Raw genomic sequence first — 18,425 nt, 5'->3', positions numbered from 1 at the left:
ATTCTTTTATATTCTCTTCAGTTAGTTCAGAGCCGGAATGGGTGAAAAGAGGGGTATTTATTGAGTCTGCTCAAACCTCAGTAGTGTTCAGAATGAACATTTTTGAAACTTCAGAGAAGCAGAAAATAAAAATTGTGCAATGTTGTATCACTTGACCTTTTTAAGCTTTTTTCTATCTGTGTCTCTATATTTTTAACCAAAATTATATTATGTTGTATGTTTTATGTATACCTTTTCACTGAGAGAATGCATTCTTTTATATGTCATTAAGTATTTTTTCTCAGTGTGATTTTTAATGGCTGTATACTAGTCAATTGTATGAGTATCCTATGATCCATTTAACCAGTCTCCTCTTGGTGCCAGATCCTTTCTGTTCGCCCCTCAAATATACTCTTCATTCTTTTCTACCCTCTCTGGTCATCCACAGACCCATCAGCTGGCTCCTGTGCCCCACTTGGAGCGCAGCATGTCCCCAGCATGGCAGACAGCAGAGCAGAGGGCGTGTGCTCTGCAGCTGGCAGAGGCTGATGGGGAAGAAGGGAGAGGCTGGGCTCTGCAGGGCAGTTCTTCTCCTAAACTCATCCAGCAGGGTGGGCAGGGAAGAAGGCCAGGCAAGAAAACAGGACTATTTAGACAAACTTCTTCCTAGTAGAACCAGAAGGAGTAGGGAAGAAAAATATGTCATGTAAAAAACTCAAAATACTGTCTTATATCTTATCTCGCTTGATCCTCACAACTAGCCTGTAAGGCAGGCAATGTTACCGGTTCCTACTTTACTGGTAAGGCTGAAGCTCAGACAAGTTAAGTGATTTGCCCAAAGTCACAAGGCTAGTGGTTGACAACCCCTGGACCAAAAACCATGGCTCTTGTCCCCAAGATCCTCTCTCTGTGTGGATTAGAAAGGCTTTTTAATCATTGCAGGAACTGTGGCAGGGTGTGGTGGGCCAGCTCTTGGCATTTCTAATACTAGGCTGCCTTAGATCCCCAGGTGAGGGGGAAAAGTAACGGTGGGGAACAGAACTGCAAATCATGTTCAGAATCTGCGAAGGCTCCTACTGGAGCCTCACTGGAGCCCTGCACACACTGCAAGCCTGAATCTTACCCCTCCCAGTTTCCCCACATACCTCCTGTGCTCCACCCACCTCTGTGCCTTTGCACATGCTATTCCCTCTCCCCAGAATGCTCTTTCTACCTATCATCCCTTGGGTACATTTTCTGTCCTTAAGGGAACAATTGGAATGCTGTCCTCTTCTCCACAAAGCCTATCCTGACCTACAAGTGAACATGCTATCTCCTTCCTCTGAATCTCTTATTCTGTGTTGTGCTGAACCATGGACCCCACAGGGGCCTCAGGCAGGGCTCTTCCCCCTGGCCTCGAGAGCAGCTTGCCCTTAGAGGGTGTGCAGCTGTTTGTCAAGTCACATCAGAAGCAAGGAATTTTGCTTTTTGGCATTGCCCTGTGCATTCCAAAATACAGAACTTGTTCCTGCTCAGGATCTGCTCTGATTCTGCAGCAGGTCTTCTAGGAAGCCCCACCCCTACCCCAGATTCTGTGTACACAATCTTCATGATGGTTTTCTCCCCTGTATCCTCATAAGTGTCTCTCTCATCCTTCCCCACTGCTCCATCTCTCCAGGTATCAGTTAGCTATTGCTGTGTAACAAAGCACACCAAATCCAGTGGCTTCAAATGGCAATTTATTATTTCTCATGATTCTGGGGATTGACCATATTCAGCTGAGTGGTTCTTCTGCTCCCTGTAACCAAGGTCACACATAAGCCTGCATCTCAGTGCCCAAGATGGTCCATAGTCTAGCTTGAGTTTCTTTACATGGCAGCTGACTTTCAGAGGGAAAAGTAGAAGCTGCCAACTCTCTAAAGCCTGCATTCTACATTCAAAGCAAATCACAGGTCTACCCAGATTTGAGGGGAGGGAAAATGGTCTCTGTCTCTTGATGTGAAGAGCAGCTTGTGCACAGAGCATTGAGAGGAATTGTTGGTGGCCATATCTAGAGACTATCTATCTACCCTCCCTCTCCTGCCTCAGGTACAGCTTTATCACGTAACAGCTTCCTAATAGTTCTGCTGCTCCCTGCCTCTTCTGCACTCCAGTCTTCAGCCAGAGGGATCACTTCTGGATGCAAATCTGACCATGTGACTATCTTACTATCCTTCTGTGGCTTCCATTGCCCATTGACTTATGTCCAAGATCCTCAGCCTAACATATGCATCTCCAAAGCACCCTTCAAACCTCAAATGTTGTCAGTTTCCTCCTGCTTAAGCCTCACCAAAGGCTCGACTGTTTGCCAAACATGCCTTGATGCTTCAAGCTTCCATGTAGGGCACAGTCTCTTCCCTCGATGTAGAACACAATCCCCTCACTTTATGGTGCATCCTTTTCATGCTTCAGGGCCACCTGTTCAAAGGCCACCTCCACCGAAAAGCTGCGGAAGTCAATTCTTCTACAGCTTCTAGCACTGTGTAAGTCTAGTTAGCCCAGATCACACTAAAGTGCAACTACCAAACTACTGTATTTCATCACGTCTAAGATTTTTCATAGGTTCATATCTATGAAATCGGGATGCATTTTTGCCAGCCATGCCATTGTCACAATTACTGTTGGACAGGTTACTGTCGCTTGTGCACACTGGAAGTAGATAGTTATTCCTGGTGGCTTGACCAGACAACTGCAGTCCCTTGTTGTTTCGGTCACAAACCAGTTAAAGGCCATTTGAGGAAGGAATATGAGCCTGGGTTTTTGTCTACAAAAAGACCAAGAAAGTCCAGAATCAAAACTTGCAAAGTGGGTGTCAGCAGCTCGGAATAAAATCCCCGAGACGGGAATGGAGCCCTTTCTATAGACATGCAGCGTCACTGTGCTCTTGCTGTCACAGACAACAGCGTTACATGAGAAAACCCAGCCACAAACCTCACTGCGTAGAATAGTGATTCAGATGGTTGGATTCTGAATGTGAAGAAGTTTTAGAGACTGTAAGCAATTAATTTTGCTTATCATTTTCTTTTTATGTGGATGGCCAAGAGAGATACGTGATTCAAAAAAACCACCATGTCTAATTAACTTGAATAGAGCTCTTTTGATGAGAATAAAATAAAAATTCTGTGATAAAAGCATTGTATCTTAGTTTCATTTGCAGCATTTTTTTCTTACTAGTACAAAAAATAATGATGCATCTAATAATCAGTGCTATCATTTATTAAAGGAAATATGGTAGTTATTTGTGCAAGTATCAGAATTCTCCGACCAAATTGAGCCCCTCCAGCACAAGAACCACACCATTAATTTTTATAGCATCAAAATTAGGTATCCATAAATATTTTTCACATGAATGAGCTTAATTTCACTTCCACAGGAAGAGATGGAAAAGATGAGGCTCAGAGAGCTGATGCTATTTGCCCAAAGTCACACTGCAGAACTGAGATTTGAACTTGAATCAGTTTGAATTTCAAGATCAGTGCTTTTTTTTTTTTTTTTTTTTTTTGAGACAGAGTCTCGCTTTGTTGCCCAGGCTAGAGTGAGTGCCATGGCGTCAGCCTAGCTCACATCAACCTCAAACTGGGCTCAAGCAATCCTGGTGCCTCACCCTCCCGAGTAGCTGGGACTACAGGCATGCGCCACCATGCCCAGCTAATTTTTTCTCTATATATAGTTGGCCAATTAATTTCTTTCTATTTATAGTAGAGATGGGGTCTTGCTCTCGCTCAGGCTGGTTTGGAACTCCTGACCTTGAGCAATCCTCCCGCCTCAGCCTCCCAGAGAGCTGGGATTACAGGCGTGAGCCACCGCGCCCGGCCTAAGATCAGTGCTTTTTTGACAACATGTATCACTTAGGATGTTTTCAGTTATGAGAAAGATAAGATCCACCTCAGAGAAGTTTAGCCAAAATGGATCATTTAATGCTCATAAAATAAGAAACCTGGAATTAGGACAATTCCAGGGTTGGTTATTTCTGCCATCTAATAACTTCTTCAAAGAATCAGGTTCTTTCCATTTTTCTTCTCTGACATTCTCCATATGTCAACTGTTTCTCTCATGGCCACAAAATGGCTGAAGCAGCTCCAGGTATCTCTCTTTAAGATCAAAGATCTAGAAGATCCCAGAAGTCCTCCAGTGGACTCTCCCTTGTGTCTCACTGGCTAGAATTGCATCCTCTGCCCATTCTGAAACAATCATTGGCCAGAGGGGCAGTATCACCCCAAATTGGCTTAGACTAATCAAACAACACTCACATGAGCTGGTGACCTCCCGATACCATGACAAAATCAGGCTTCTGTAAGCCAGGGAGAGGGAAAATGACAGCAGATAGTTAAGCCATAGAGAATGCCACACCATGCTCAGACTTGCTATGCCCCTTTAAGAGGGCTCACATTTTTGAAAAAGAACAGAACATATCCCCATAGTTAGAGCCCCTTACCAGCTTCTCTGCTTTCCTTCTGTGTCCAGGGAGTTCTGGTTTGGCCTGGCCAAGGGGACAGCGCTGCCACTCCCATGAGCATGCCTCCTGGGTACAGAGGGAGGAGGCACTTTGCTCTCTGGGCTTAAACATTGTAGAGTGAAATCTTCATTTCCCCCTCACTCTGCTGTGCAGGCGTGGAGGTCAGACTTGTCTCTCACCTTCCTTATCTTTCAGGCTTCCACACTTGAAAAGGGAAGATTTTACTTTCCTTCTCTGGCTCAGATAACAGGTGATATGTGAGGCTCTGCTTCTTTAAGGTGACTGATTGGGGTTTTATGTGAATATATTTTAAGAGTTTCAAGATTAAACTTTTCCTCCTCCACATAACTCACTTTGGAGATGCAACTTCCTGCTCATTTTATTTCATAGCAAACTCGGTCTTGCACACGGAAGATCCTTATGGCCTCGTGACTGTTCCGGATCGTCCCAGGAAGTGGCATGCTGTATTGCCTACAAGTCCAGCCTCTGGACTCAGCCCTGAATTCAAATCCCATCACTGTCACTTACTAGCTGTATGAACTTGGACATATTGCTTCTGCTCTCTGACTCTCAGATTCCTCAAGAGGGGCTAAGGACAGCCTCTACTTACAGCACTGTCATGAAGATCAAACGGATTGCTGTCAGGTGGCCGGCCTTGGAGTGCTCGTGCTGCCACTCCTTGGGGGCACTGAAGGCAGTTTTTTCAGTTGGCTTGGTAGGGACTGGGTCACAGCTCCTATGGGACATAGGCATCCCCCTTTTCCTCCTGGCCTCCTTTGTCTCTTTCTTACTTTTTTCATCAAATATTTATTGACTCCTGTTATGAGTGAGACACTGTGCTTGGAATCAGGAATACGATACAGTGGAGAACAAGACAGCCACGGTCTCGGCTCTCTGGGGATTTAGAGTCTAGCAAGGAAGACAGAGATTTTATATATACATGTAGATGGGGAAGTTCAAGAACAAGGGCAGTAAGGGTTCCACAAGGGAAATGTAGGTGCTATGATGAGCTAAAACAGAGAGCTCATCTGAGACTCAGGATGGGTGGGGGATGGTTGGGGAGGACCTCTTGGGGTAGTGATATTTAAGATAAGATTTAAAGTATTATAGAAGTTAGTAGAGTTGGGAAGGGTGTTCTGGGTGTAGGGAATAGCATGTAAAAAGGTGCAGAGATGAGAGAGTGGAGCATGCTTCGACCAATGGAAAGAAATCCAGGATATTTGTATGGGAGAGGCGCAAGACTCAATCAGGGAGGACCTGTGGGTCATAGGAAGGAGTTAAATTACATTTTAAAACAATAAGGAGCCATTAAAGGGATTTAAGCAGAAACATGATCACATACACATCCATTCAACAGATTTATCATGGTTGCCTCCAGGAGAATGCATGAAGTGAGGGGTAGGGATGAGAGCGGGAAGGGAGAGAAGTGAGGTAGCTATGGCAGTGGGGTGAGAAGTGATGGGTGTGTGATCTAGGACAAAGGAGGCTAAAATGCTATGGTGAGAACAGTCTGGAATTGGGGAACTGGAATTAGAGACCACTTTTGTAGCATTCCCTCGTTGGCCTCCAGTTGGCAGGACTGGCTGGATTTGGGGGCTGGAAATCCTTGTTGGATTCTGGGACGCATTCACTGTGTTATGTATGGTCCCCCAGGACTTCTTGTAGAGTGAAGGAGTTATTGTGGCTTCCCAGAGGCCATATTTACCTGCAAGGTTGAGCTAAGTTGACATGGTACCAATTGGTACCAGAGTGTTGTTTCTTTGTATGTGTCGTGGTCACTGTGTGCAAAGACAGCTCAGCCACTTTGAGCCTCACTTCCTGCATCTGGAAAATGGGGGTAGTAACAGTTCCCCCCTACAGGATTACCATGACAATAACAAGAGGTAGTGCCTTGGTACCCAGCAGGAGCCATAATGATTTTGGCTGTTATGATGATTGATATTGTAGCTGAGTATGTGTATTAGGGGACTAGAATCACACCCTTTTGTTTAGTAACTGTATCATAAACAAATTTTGTTCTGGAAGCTTGTGGGGGTCCAAAAATAGACTCCAACCCATAACACTTAGGGGACATGGAGTGTCTTAGTAGAAAGACCATCAATCAGAAGTCAAGAGCCTTGGGTTCTAGTCTTAGATCTATCACCATGCCATCATGTGACTTAGAGTTAATCCTTTCCCTGCCTGGTTTCAGTTCCGTCATCTGAATGATGGGACTGAAAACTGCTGCCTTGTTGTGTACACTCTATATGTGCCTCCATCCCTCCCTCTTCTCTGGGGACTGGAGACTACCCTGGGGCCGAGGTGGGGGAGCTGGTGCCCCCACACTGCGAGGCAGGTTTGAAAGGAAGCAGCAGCAATGCAGTGAAGCTCTGTCTTGCTCTCAGACGCGGAGCACTTCTGCTCTTCCTCAGAACTTCTCAGTGGGCTCACAACAGGTCTCCTGGGGCCCCTGCCCTATGTGGCATCTCTCCTGCTGTGGGGCACAGCTTTGAGGGGTTGGGTTGTCTTTATAGGGTATTCACTGCAAAAGAAAGTAGAGGAGGAAGCCCCAAAGGCATCATATGTTCTGGTTCTGAGTGTGGATAAAATGCAAACACCCTGGCACAGCCTCGCACTCTTCACAGCCCGCTGTCAGCTTCTGTTTCTCATGCTCTCCTTCGCTAGGAGCGACATCAGTGTTCCAGCTCCATCAGAACCCCTAACATGCCCTCCCACCTCCAGGCCTTTGATCGAGTTCTTCTTGATGAGTTCTTCTATCTGCCTGGCTTGTTCTTCCTCCAGCTTTACCTCTTGAACTCCTACTCACTCTTCAATGCCCAAGTCACGTACCACCTCCTCTCAGAAGCCTTCCTTGACTCACCAGGGAGCATGTATTATTTCTCTCTGTGCTCTCCATGGTACTTTAGGCAATGACTAAGGAGCATTTATTATAATTTCTGGTTCATCTGTCTTCACTTCCATTAGGATGGGAACTCCTTGAGTGCAGAAATGGTGGTGATCCATCCCTGTATTCCCGGGGACAAATGGTAGGTCCACAAGAGGTATCAATTAGCACGAGTTGTGTAACCCCAATGTCTCCTGGGACCTCACAGCCTTTGGGTGCAAATGAAGTGCCTTTACTGCACAGACCTTGCTCTCTTGTGACCAAGAGCCCGTGTCTGCTGAACTATAAGAACTCAGACCCTGTCTTTTCTGACCCCCACCCCTTACCCGCCTTAGGGTCTTCAGTAGATCCTGGGGCATTGTGCTGCATCCCACGTTGTCCATCTAGTTTTCCCTAGCTCAGTGCCACCGCAGCCACTCTGCCTGTCCCGATGCGTTGCCATGGCTCTGCCGAAGGTGCGGCAGCTCTGCTGCAGGGGTGCTGCTTGGAGTTGGGCTCTCCCACCACTTCTCTGGAGACCACCATATTTGACCCTTTAGGACCACACTTGCCACTCTGCTGCAAAGCCTGTGGGGAATTTGACCCCTTTGCTGTGTGGTGATTTTTGAGAGGGCCCTGAAGCAGGGTTGCTTGGGCCTCAAGGGACTATGCTTCTTTTGGTTTTCTGCTTCCCAGTCTTTCTCTCTCTTCCAGTTGGCTGGGTGGCAGCAGCTTGGAGAAGCAGCCACAAGAAGCATCACTTCTCCCTGGTCCTCAGACTCTTGATGAGCCAGACTCTTTCTTCAGGGAGATTCTCTCCCAGGACCCCCTCAAACCTCCTGGGGATCTGACCTCTGCAGGGACTTGACTCCTAGGCATGTCTTAGACGGCCTTCAAATATCCACACCCCAGCTGCGGACATTCTTTGAGCTCTTTTTCCAGACATCTCCTTATCGCTGTGTATTAATAAATCAGATGATGCAAAAGGCGTGTGTGCACGTTGAGCAGCCCTGGATCACACGCCCAGGTTCTGCTGGAAAATCCTGTTACCACGGATGCTGCGAGAACGTCTGGTATGGGGGTGGGGGGAACAAAGGAGACGTTACTGGTTTTAATCGACATCTTTAACACAGGCTCTGTTTACAGTTTTTTTTTTTTTTGCAACTTATGATCTGGGTAATCTTGGACAAATTACATAACCTCTCTGAGCTTTGGTTTCCCCTTAGGTAAAACAAATGAACAAGTGTGGTGTGTACAGCCTCTATGCATGGTTTATGAAATGCTCTTACTTCACAGGCTTGTGGTGGGGGGAGAATGGGGTACTGAGGGGGCAGAGGTTTCCCAGGGGAACACCGGCATGGAAAGGTCTGGCTCTGGGACAGCATCAGGAATGTGGAGCCAGGAAGAGAGAGGATGACATTGGGGCAGGAGGCCAGAGGGAAGAGGCATTTGCAGGACCGTGGGGAATCCCTGTCGTGGTCCTCTGGGCAGCTCCCTGCGACCAGACTAACGACTAGCACCTGAGTCCAAGTTCCTGAAGGTGTGAGCGGAAATGGAAGGCGAGCTTTCTTCCTGAGGAGAGCCAGGAGGCCCCAGCTGTTCTCAGCACCTCCACCTCTGTCCTTCTGGTGGCTGCTGTGCTTCCCGAGGCAACTTGGGTTGGGGTCTCTCCTCTGCTCCCATCTCCTGCCCCTCCATCTCGAGGTCCTCAGCCAAGCACGCCCGGCGCAAGGAGGGGGGACTGCGCTCTTGGCAATGACCAGGGACGCCGCAGATGATTTCGGGGAGTTTGGTCTTACTCCGCTCATTGATCATAAACAATTTTTCCTAATTTAGTCAGATGAGTTCCTTAAGAACATTCGTGTTTATCCAAATGCATACATTTGCATAATCTATCCCATTGTGGCCTCCCCAGCCCCTCCGCACCTGCCCCACCCGCACCCACCCCTCTCCGCCTCCAGGAAGCCAGACAGCGTCTGGGCTAATTTGATCGGGATGAGTAAAAGCAAAACCATCTGGTTTTCTTCGACAGCTGATTCCAGAAGCGCTGTTGTAAAAGACCTGTCTTCCAGGTGAGCCGGCGATATGAGGGGGCATCTCTCGGAGCCGAGATGAAAGGGCTCAGCCTGCTACAGAATGCCTCGGCGCGCATCAAGCTTCCAGCGCGTCACATCAAAGGCCGCCCTGCCACCGCTCGCCCCTTCCAGCTGCGGGAAAATGGGCTCATTAGAAGCCGGAAGAGTACATTGTTTACACTAGGCGCCGCCGATTTACAAGCGTGGAGCTGCCACTTCCCCCTCACCTTGAGCTCCGGCTCCGGGGAGCCCTCCAGTCGCCGGGAAGGGCTGCTTTGAAGGTCCCGCAGCCCCCCTCCCTGGCCGCGCTCCTCCTCCGCTAATTAGGTTCTTACCAATGGAGCACTGTCTGGGCCGGGCAGAAACGAGCAGGGGGACTGTGGGCAAAGGCCTCTGCATAATTGTGTTGATTAAGAGGTACAAGGCTGGAAATGTTGTCTTCCTTCAAGATCAAGTCCCTGTGCTTGTGGGAGCCTTGATTTTCTGGGCCAATTTGTTTGTGTTGGCCTAATTGCTCAGGAGGCATCTTTCGGAGGTTTCAGCAAAGATGGTTTTGTGTAGTTGTGCGGCCCAACCCCACGGCTCCCAGACAGGCCGCGGGAGGGGGCCCGAGGTGTGGTTACCTGTCCTGGGGCGTCTCTGTGCGGACGGCTTTGGTGCCCGGAGTCTGGAGGACCCTGTCAGGCCAGGTGGGGAGCTGTGTTCTAGGGCGGGACAAATAATCCCCAGGATCCTGGGCTCTGGGCTCCCGTCCAACAGCCATGGCTCATTGGTGCCCTGGAGAAAATTCCAAGAAAGAACTCTGGCTCAACTATCATTTGGATATTTAAAAAAAAGAATCCATGGCTTATAGCAGTTGGTGCTCCTCCAGTATTCATGCGCATGCTTACGTTTCGCAGCCTCCCTTGCAGCTGGGTTGGGGACATGTGACTGGTTCTGGCCAATAGGCTTTGAGAGGAAGTGACGTGTCACCTGTGGGCAAAGGCAATTAGTTGCTGCTGTGCTTCCTCCGTCTCTCTTTTTGCCTTTGCCACAGAGACCTTGGAGCCAAATATTCTAGGAAGAGTGGGGCCGATGACCCACATCTGACTTTTTGTAAGAAATCAACTTTTATTGTGTTAAGCCCCTGCCCTTTGATAGTTTAGTTCTTCCTGCAACCTAGTGTCACCAGCACTAGGAAAATGGCTCAGATTTGCGCTGAGGGACACTCTGGGTGAGGCTAATGTAGGAACCAGAAGCCCCCTTCCCCAACTTGCCACTGTGCCTTTCACCTGTACCTTGGAGATGTGGGTTCTGGTTTAAACTATGGTTTTCTCTTGAGCAATTGGGAAAGTCAATCTGCGTGGGTCATGTGTCCACCTCTCAGATAATCACTTTGAGTCCAGTGGGATTAGGGTATCTTGGTTGGCCAGCCTGGGCTGGGGAGGTGGGGCCATATGATTGATAATCCCAATTTGTGGGTATGGGTCAGTTTTGGAAAAGAGGAGATTCTAAGCAGGGGGAAATGTCTACTATTAATACAAATACTGTTTCTTGGACCATTGTGAGGTGGCAGGCTGGAATGGCTCAGATACTTCAAGGCCTTACTGCCAAGGCTCCAGGAAAGCCGTCTGGCCAGGTACAAAGGAGGTGTGTGCATGGCGGGCTGCTTATGACCTAATTGACTTACCCTATCTGCTTGTAGCTGGAGGTGTGGAAAGAATCTTTGCTTTGATGGTTGCATAGTTTGGAAGTGCTGGGCAGGGACAGTAGAATTGAAGGCATCTCTGCAGTGGGCTTCTTCATTCTTCTCTTTCTCTACAGCTTGACTTCCGTTCACATGTCTGCTTGTGTAAAACCCACTGTGGTCTTTTCAAAATGATGGGAGCATCAGCTCACAAGTCTCCTGACCTCTGAGCTCCACACCACAGTGTGAGCCACCAAGGGCTGCTGTGACTTCTCAGAACATCCTCTCTTTTCCCTGGGAGCTGTTATCACATATGCTTATCTGTAGTAATTTGGGTTAGTCATTTTTCCCTGTGAGCTGTGAGGTCTGGGAGGTAGGGATAGAGGGGTTTCATTCACAGTTGTCTCCCTGGTGACCAGGACTGGAGGCACCACACATGTTCACCTACTCATGTGGTTCTGTCATTTGTGGCTCTGGGACCTCTTTGTGGCTGTAAAGTCTTAGCACCTGAGCTCCTTGCCCATGGCTCGGGTTCTGGAGGTGGGTTTCATGCTGACAGGTGCATCGGGCATTAGCCCTGCATCCCTGGCCTTTGTTTCTGCAGAGGAGGGTGGGGCAGACCCCTGACTTATTCAGACAGGTGGCCTTCCCTCTGGACTCTGTCACAGATCTGGAGGGAGGCCTGGGGCTTGACGCACCTTTAAGCTGTTCTTCTACCTCCTTTGGCCAACAAAGACCTCCTGTGTGACTGGGGAACAAAGATGGCTTGGCCAGGTCTGAGAAATTGTGTGTTGACATTTTGCACCACGAGGTATCTGCCGGGTTCAGGCAGGAGATGCTAATGTTATTAAGTCAGTTTTTAAACTGGACAACATTCTTGACATTTCAGCCAAGATGCCTGAGCATGAAAAGCTTCTCCCTCCCGTTGTGATCTCCAAACAGTAACTCTGTAGCAATATGACTTGACTTAAAAGCCCGGGGCAGTTTGCTCATAATTCTAATAACCATCCAGAATTAGATCACTTCACATTCACCTTATTTCTTCCCTCATTCATCTTCTGGTCAGGTCATTAGGAACTCCTTGATTCTTCCCCCAACCTCAGCGTTCTATTATTTATATATTACACACATTTCTCTACAGAGTCCCTGGAAAATGGTGAAATGGCCACAAAGGATGGGCTTTCTTCCCTGGTGACAGCTCAGGAAACATTCTTTTCTTCATCCACTGATCCATTTAATCCATTGGGATTTTAAAACTTCCAACTAAAAATATTGCCAAAGGGCTGGTTTTGGGGGTCCGGGTGAGTTTGGGACAGGTCAGGGGGATGGGCCAGTGGCCACAGCTTGGAGAGAGGGTCGAGAGCAGCAGAATGCTTGTTCCTCAGCTCTTTCAGTGTCCCTAAGCAGGACTTTTGGACACTGCCTGGTTGATGTGGCCATTCTGTGGCAAGAGATGTTTTAACGTGGCCTTATCAGCTTAGCGTGACAGATTGGAAAACTACCATTTAAAGATGACATTTTTCTTTGTGTGTTTTTCCTGATAACAGAAGAAATACTTGCTTACTGAAAAATTCAAACCTTACAAAATTATACAATGTAGGAAGTGAATGACCCTTATAATCCTATCACTCTTAGAGCTAGATGACAATACTGTGTGTTATATCCTAGATTTTTTTCTATGCATGTACAAATGTAAGTAAGAATAAATAATTACATACAGTTATTTGTCACAAAATAATGTGAATCACAGACATCCAGGATCCACACTCCATTTCTGATCACTCAAATTTCACTGAATTTATGGGATAGTGGTTAAGAATTGGGCAAGGATGCCCACCACACATGGTGCTGATAATAAAAATGGTGATCTATTAATGGTTTGTGTTTTAGTCTGTGTCAAAATGTCCTTTTGTGCAGAGGCCAAGTCAGGAATGCTTCATGTCTCACCCTGTCCTGCCCCATCTCCTGCGGGCTCCCTTGGTGTCCTGTGAGCACCAATCTGACTACATACTTTTTTTCTCCAGATTGCCTCATGTGACTTCCAATCTCAAGATTCATCTATCTTAAATGTCACCTCTTCCAGAGAGATCCCCTGGTCCCTCTCACCCTGCACTGTTCCCAGTGTGCTTCTGAGGCCCAGAAAAAGGCAGTGCAGAAAGAGGCAAGGTACCTCTGAGATTTAGCAAAATTATAAAATTTTACAAGTTCCAACATTTTTCTTTGTTTCCATTGAACTTCAGAGTTGCATTTTTAGACAGTCTTCATAATATGCAAGGTTAAGATAAATGATATTTGATCTTGGCTGCAAGGACCAGATTTTTCACCTCTTAAGTTTTAGTCCACGTGTCAAGGTGTTAATTTAATACTCTGAATGGCAGAATGGATGAGCTCACCACTCACAATCTTTTCTCCAGGGGCAAAAAGTATTAACAACAACAACAAAAATAAGACAAATGACATGCAGATCAGTAAGTTTATGAAGTATAGTATCTAATGATTGTGATAGCTGATCCTCTTCCAATAACTCATTCCTCAAATGAGACACATTTGTTGTCCATGGTTCACAGACTCAGACCACAAACAGTTCTGAGTGGCAGAAAGGGCTCATCTCTTCATCTAACATGGGTTTGGGAAGTCAGTTGCTCTTGCTGAGCCTCAGTTTCCCCATCAGTAAGATGGGGACTAATCTGATGCTCTGCTACCTTCTTAGGGTTCTTGTCAAAGTCAAATGAGGTAATAGAGATGAAAGGGGTGCACAGCAGATATTTGCCTTTTGGGATTGCCTAACATCCGTTTGGGTGGTAGGTAGGAGGGAAAGCTTGTCCTCCCATATGGAAGTGGAATGGGGTTGGGTACCCACGTGCAAGGGCACATGGTCATGGTCAGCCAGTCTACCAGTGCAGTCGTTCTTGACTGAGTGGTGCACAGGTCAGGTGGTAGGTTAGAATGCATCCTGGTGGCCGTGGAGCCAGCAGGTGGAGGTGGTGGCTCCAGGAGTGGCCGAGGTGGTGTTCCACCCAGACTGCTCCTGACTTCCTGGGTTTCTATCTGCTTCCGAGCATGGATCCTTTCTAGATACTGCGAGCTGCCGGGTAGTCTCCTTTGCTTTGTGCATTGCCTACAATGGACTTCGGTAGTTATAATGAAGAGTCCTGACCCCATAGATCCCTTTGTGAGCTGTGCACCTGTGAGGGATTTCTATATATGGGATGTGGCACAGGTGCAGATGCCACTTGAGATTCTGAATCAGCCAATCACGGGGCGTTTCGGTTTGTGCGGTTCCTCAAGCTGGAAAGGACTCAGAAATCATCATCATGGTCCCACCTCATTATCTGTCCAGGGCACAAAGGAAATGTCTTCTTTTAGAAAATGTGCACAGATATGTTCATCTCCCTCAATTGCTTACTCCAGAATTCCCCTGAGCTAGTTAAACTGATATATGAAAACCACTTTATGCACAGGAATATTCATTATAGCATCGTGGATAATTTAACAACATGGAGACAAGTCTGATCGCCCAAAAGGAAGCTAATGGTTAAGTAAGCCATGGTCAGGTCCTTGAAGGAATATCATGCAACCACCAAAAGTGTGTTTGGGCAGAGGTTTTTAGTAATGTGAGAAACTATAAGTTAAAGCTGCAGAACCAAAATGACACAAGAAAACCTACCAAAATATTTATAGTGCAGTGTCGCTTTTTACAAAATGTAGTGTTCTCCTTTCCTCCTTCTTTGTGACTCTTGACTCAGTCAAACTGGTTTGTGTGTGTATGAAATTTCTATTAAAGTAGTTATGGAGAAATATTGACTGATAGGACAGTAGCAATTTGAAGGCCAACCAAAAGGTTTAAAATAGTCTTGGGCTGATTACTTTCACCTGGACATGCTTTGGGGTAGCTGCCACTGATGAATGGACAGGTGAAAGTGTCGTTTGCTGTGAAGATTGAAAGTCCAGGCTTGTCCTCAGTGTGGAGACCGTCAGGCTATACAACATGCTCCAGTTATTTTATGATTTCTGTGTAGAACTTTTTCTTGAAATGAAACAAATGTTTGAATCATACTCTTTTTAGCTTATAAATAATATGTCAAGATAATAATAGAGACTCCTAGGTACAATGTAATAGCTCTAGTTACTAAAAAATTATGTACTTCCAGTCTTAGCTCTTTCTTTTGTAAATCGCCATAAATAGATAGAAAACATTCGTTCACTGGTTTGTTCATTCATTTGTATATTCATTCACTCATCATGTTTACTGAGAACAGAACTGGGAACATCCTTTATTTATTTGCATCATTTCCTAAGGTCAGAAGCTTCTGGTATTCGTTCAGGCTTAGTCTCAGCTCTTTGAAGCTTTTGCATTTTGGTTTTTGCCCAAGGGTTCCAGTGTTTTTAGTTCATTGAAGGGATTTTGTCCACCCTTCTCCTGGTGCTTAGCTGAGAGGGGCTCTTCAGTTAGCTTGTTATTCTCATGGACACCTGGCCCATCTACCCACAGCCTTTGACAGAGGAAGACCTGCCAGCCACTCCTCTCCCTTTTGAATCTGCATGTTAGGTACTTTCTATAGAATGGGAAGCCTGTTTCATTCCATTTCAGTATATTCCAGTCTAGCTCATTAAACAGGGAGGTATGGCCACCATTTCGCCCTGAACCCAGGCCTGTGCTGGAGGTTGAGGTGTGTATAAAATAAATTTAGGAGCTCTAAGCATTTTATGGAGGCAAGATAAACATACAAGCAGCAAGGTGCTATGGAACCCTCAAAGGATACTACCAGGGACCCCGCCCTAGCAGCTGCCACCACTCTTGGTTAGTGGTAGTCACTCAATCATTCATTAGTTTATTTTTCAATACACCTGCTGTGTGTTGGGCCAGCACTGTGCACAGGAATGAGGTAGAGCGTCAGAGGCTCACAATCTTGCAGGAGAGGTAAGATAGCTATGCAATAAAATGAGAAAATTGTATTCCCCAACTTTCTGCTGATTCTATTAATACTTCTTTACTAACTTTTAAAATCTTTTCCTCCCAGTCCTTACTGCTGTTGCTTTTTCCTCTTGGATGACCACATAAATGTCCTAACTCACCTTTCTGCCTCCAATCTAGCTCCCACTTTCCCATCAGGTGGATTAGTCTAAGATCTGGACATACAATTCCCAACCCCACGTCCTCCCATCTCTACACAATGTACAGTGACCTCCACCTCCACTCCCCAACCAGCTCTCATGCCACAACCAGCCTCACAGTCTCTGCGGTGTTTGCACTATGTGTCTCTGTGCCTTTGGACCCTCTGTCATTCCCTCTGCCAGGAATGCTATCCCAATTTGTTCTCCTAAAAGGTTATTATTTGTCCTTTGAGACTCAACTCATGTACCAAATCATCTGGCAAAACTTCCCTGGCCTCCTTCACTCCATTCATTCATTTGCTCTTTAGTGCGTGTCCACCCTGTGCCCGGCATGGTGCCAGGATGATGAAGGAAAGTAAAACCAACATGGTACCTGACCTCATAGCTCTTCAAGCTGAGTGGTGGAGAGAGATGCTCATTAAACAAGTTTAAAATAAATGTAGGATTATAAATTGTAAGAAGCAGGATGAAGAAGAATGCAGGGTGCTTTTAGGGAGTATAGCTGGGGCTCTTCTCCAAGAGTGTTGTGCAGCTACAGGGTGTCAGTCCCTACTGGGTGCCAGTCTCTTGCACTAGGGAGACAGTATGGCCAGAGGTATAGTGGGAATCATTTGGCTTGACCCGGGCTCCACGTGCTGGGCTAGTTCACTGGCCTCTGGTTGTGACAATCAGTGATTTACTGAATACCTTCTGGGGGTTTCTGCCTAGCTCACGGTGATCTTCCTGAATCGCTCTTCCCATTCTTGGGTACATACCCTGTTAGTCATGTCTGTACCTTGTGACCTTCCACTTGGCCATGGTTGAATGTATCAAAATGGATATGTGACCCAAATTTGGCAATTCACATTCTCTCTCCTTAGAATTTGAGGCCCAAAGATTCCAGGACTAGCTGGGATATCTCTAGAACAGACCAGATGGGAACTTGGGAGCAAGGGGTGGACATTTCTTTCTGCTTTATGAACTGAGAAGCAAATGTGATGAGAACAGAAATGAGACATGGAGCAAGTTCTTTCTTGAGGTCTGGTGCCTTTCATGCCCTTGAGTTCAGGAAACAGTTCTACATCCTTTTAATGAATTCCCCTTTACTGCCTCAGCTTAGCTTATGCTGGTTTCTATTTCTTGCAGCTTAGCAATTCTAGCCCTACAGATCCCTAACAGCCGATCATCAATGCGAACAAGTTGAAGAAAAATTCGTCACCCCTGCCAAGACTTGGATGCAGCTACTCAAGACACATCAATCAATGGAGTGAAGTGGACAAGACTGGCAACTTCTTGGCTGACCTTGAAATGTTTAAGGGGTAGTTTTGGCAACTTGTGCACCCCAAATCTACTCCAAAGTAAAGCTGCCCATAGAGCTGTCAACAAACCCATTAGTAATTTAGTCTATCTAGCTCTAAATAGACTGGGCTGGTACCTGTGTATATATCTCCTGTGTTTACCTAGGTGGAACCTTCAGCCTTTTGGGAGTAGTAGTGAGAGCTGAAGAGGATGTAGTCTTGTTCTCATCCTTGCAGGGATATTGATGTTAAGTAGATGCATTTCTGCTGGATCAAAGTTGACTTTTCCTATTTATTTTCTTTTTAAAAACCAAGTGCCCCAGCCATATCACAAAGAGAATGTTTTTCTCTGACTAGATTTTTGATAGGCCTTTATGATTAAAATTAGCTGCCTTTGACTTCTGGACTTTCCTCTTTGGTTAATTTTAGCTAATTAGTGGCAAAATAATTCTCCTAAAAATCACACTTCCTTCCACAGTCTTAGAAAAATAAATGGAAAGAGAGGCCCCATTTGAGTGACCTTGTTATTTTTCCCACTTGATTTGCACAGCGTTAGCCTTCTTGCTTATGTCCAGACAGGCATAACAGAAAGGTCACCAAGACCCCTGGACTTATCTCAGTGTGGCAGCAGCAGCGCTGATGTGAACATGGGGTTAACCCACATATTTCACAGTTTGGAGATTTTCAACTCATAAGAGGAATAAAACACTGTATTTGGGGAAAGATTAAGGTCAGTGGCCCTCATTTGAGTTGATCGGTCTCTTGAAATGAGATGTTAATTGTGAAATTGATAGGCAGATTTCCATCTGATTTGACCCCCAATAGTTTATAATTAAAATAATAAGAATGGAAAATGTCCAGTTCAATCAGCATAACCTCCCATCTATTCTCGAGCAGCAAAACTGAAGCGAGCTGCATCTGTGTGTGTAAGTCACAGATTCCTTTTGTTTTGCCTCTGCTGGCTGGAAAGAAGGGA

General features: G+C 46.2%; 1 long non-coding RNA gene across 1 annotated transcript in view; it reads left to right on the top strand.

Moving 5' to 3' along the window:
- Window positions 1–18,172, top strand: part of LOC105879528 (uncharacterized) — a 64,104-nt gene extending 45,932 nt beyond the window's left edge. The window contains exon 4 of the long non-coding RNA XR_012923280.1: window positions 17,298–18,172. This is a non-coding gene — a long non-coding RNA (uncharacterized LOC105879528). The remainder of the gene's footprint in view (window positions 1–17,297) is intronic.
- The last annotated feature ends 253 nt before the right edge of the window (window positions 18,173–18,425 follow it).

Source organism: Microcebus murinus, chromosome 2 (genome assembly GCF_040939455.1).
Source record: "Microcebus murinus isolate Inina chromosome 2, M.murinus_Inina_mat1.0, whole genome shotgun sequence".
NCBI lineage: Eukaryota > Metazoa > Chordata > Mammalia > Primates > Cheirogaleidae > Microcebus > Microcebus murinus.
Note: the sequence above shows the minus strand (reverse complement) of the source record. Positions and strands in the feature narration are given on the sequence as shown.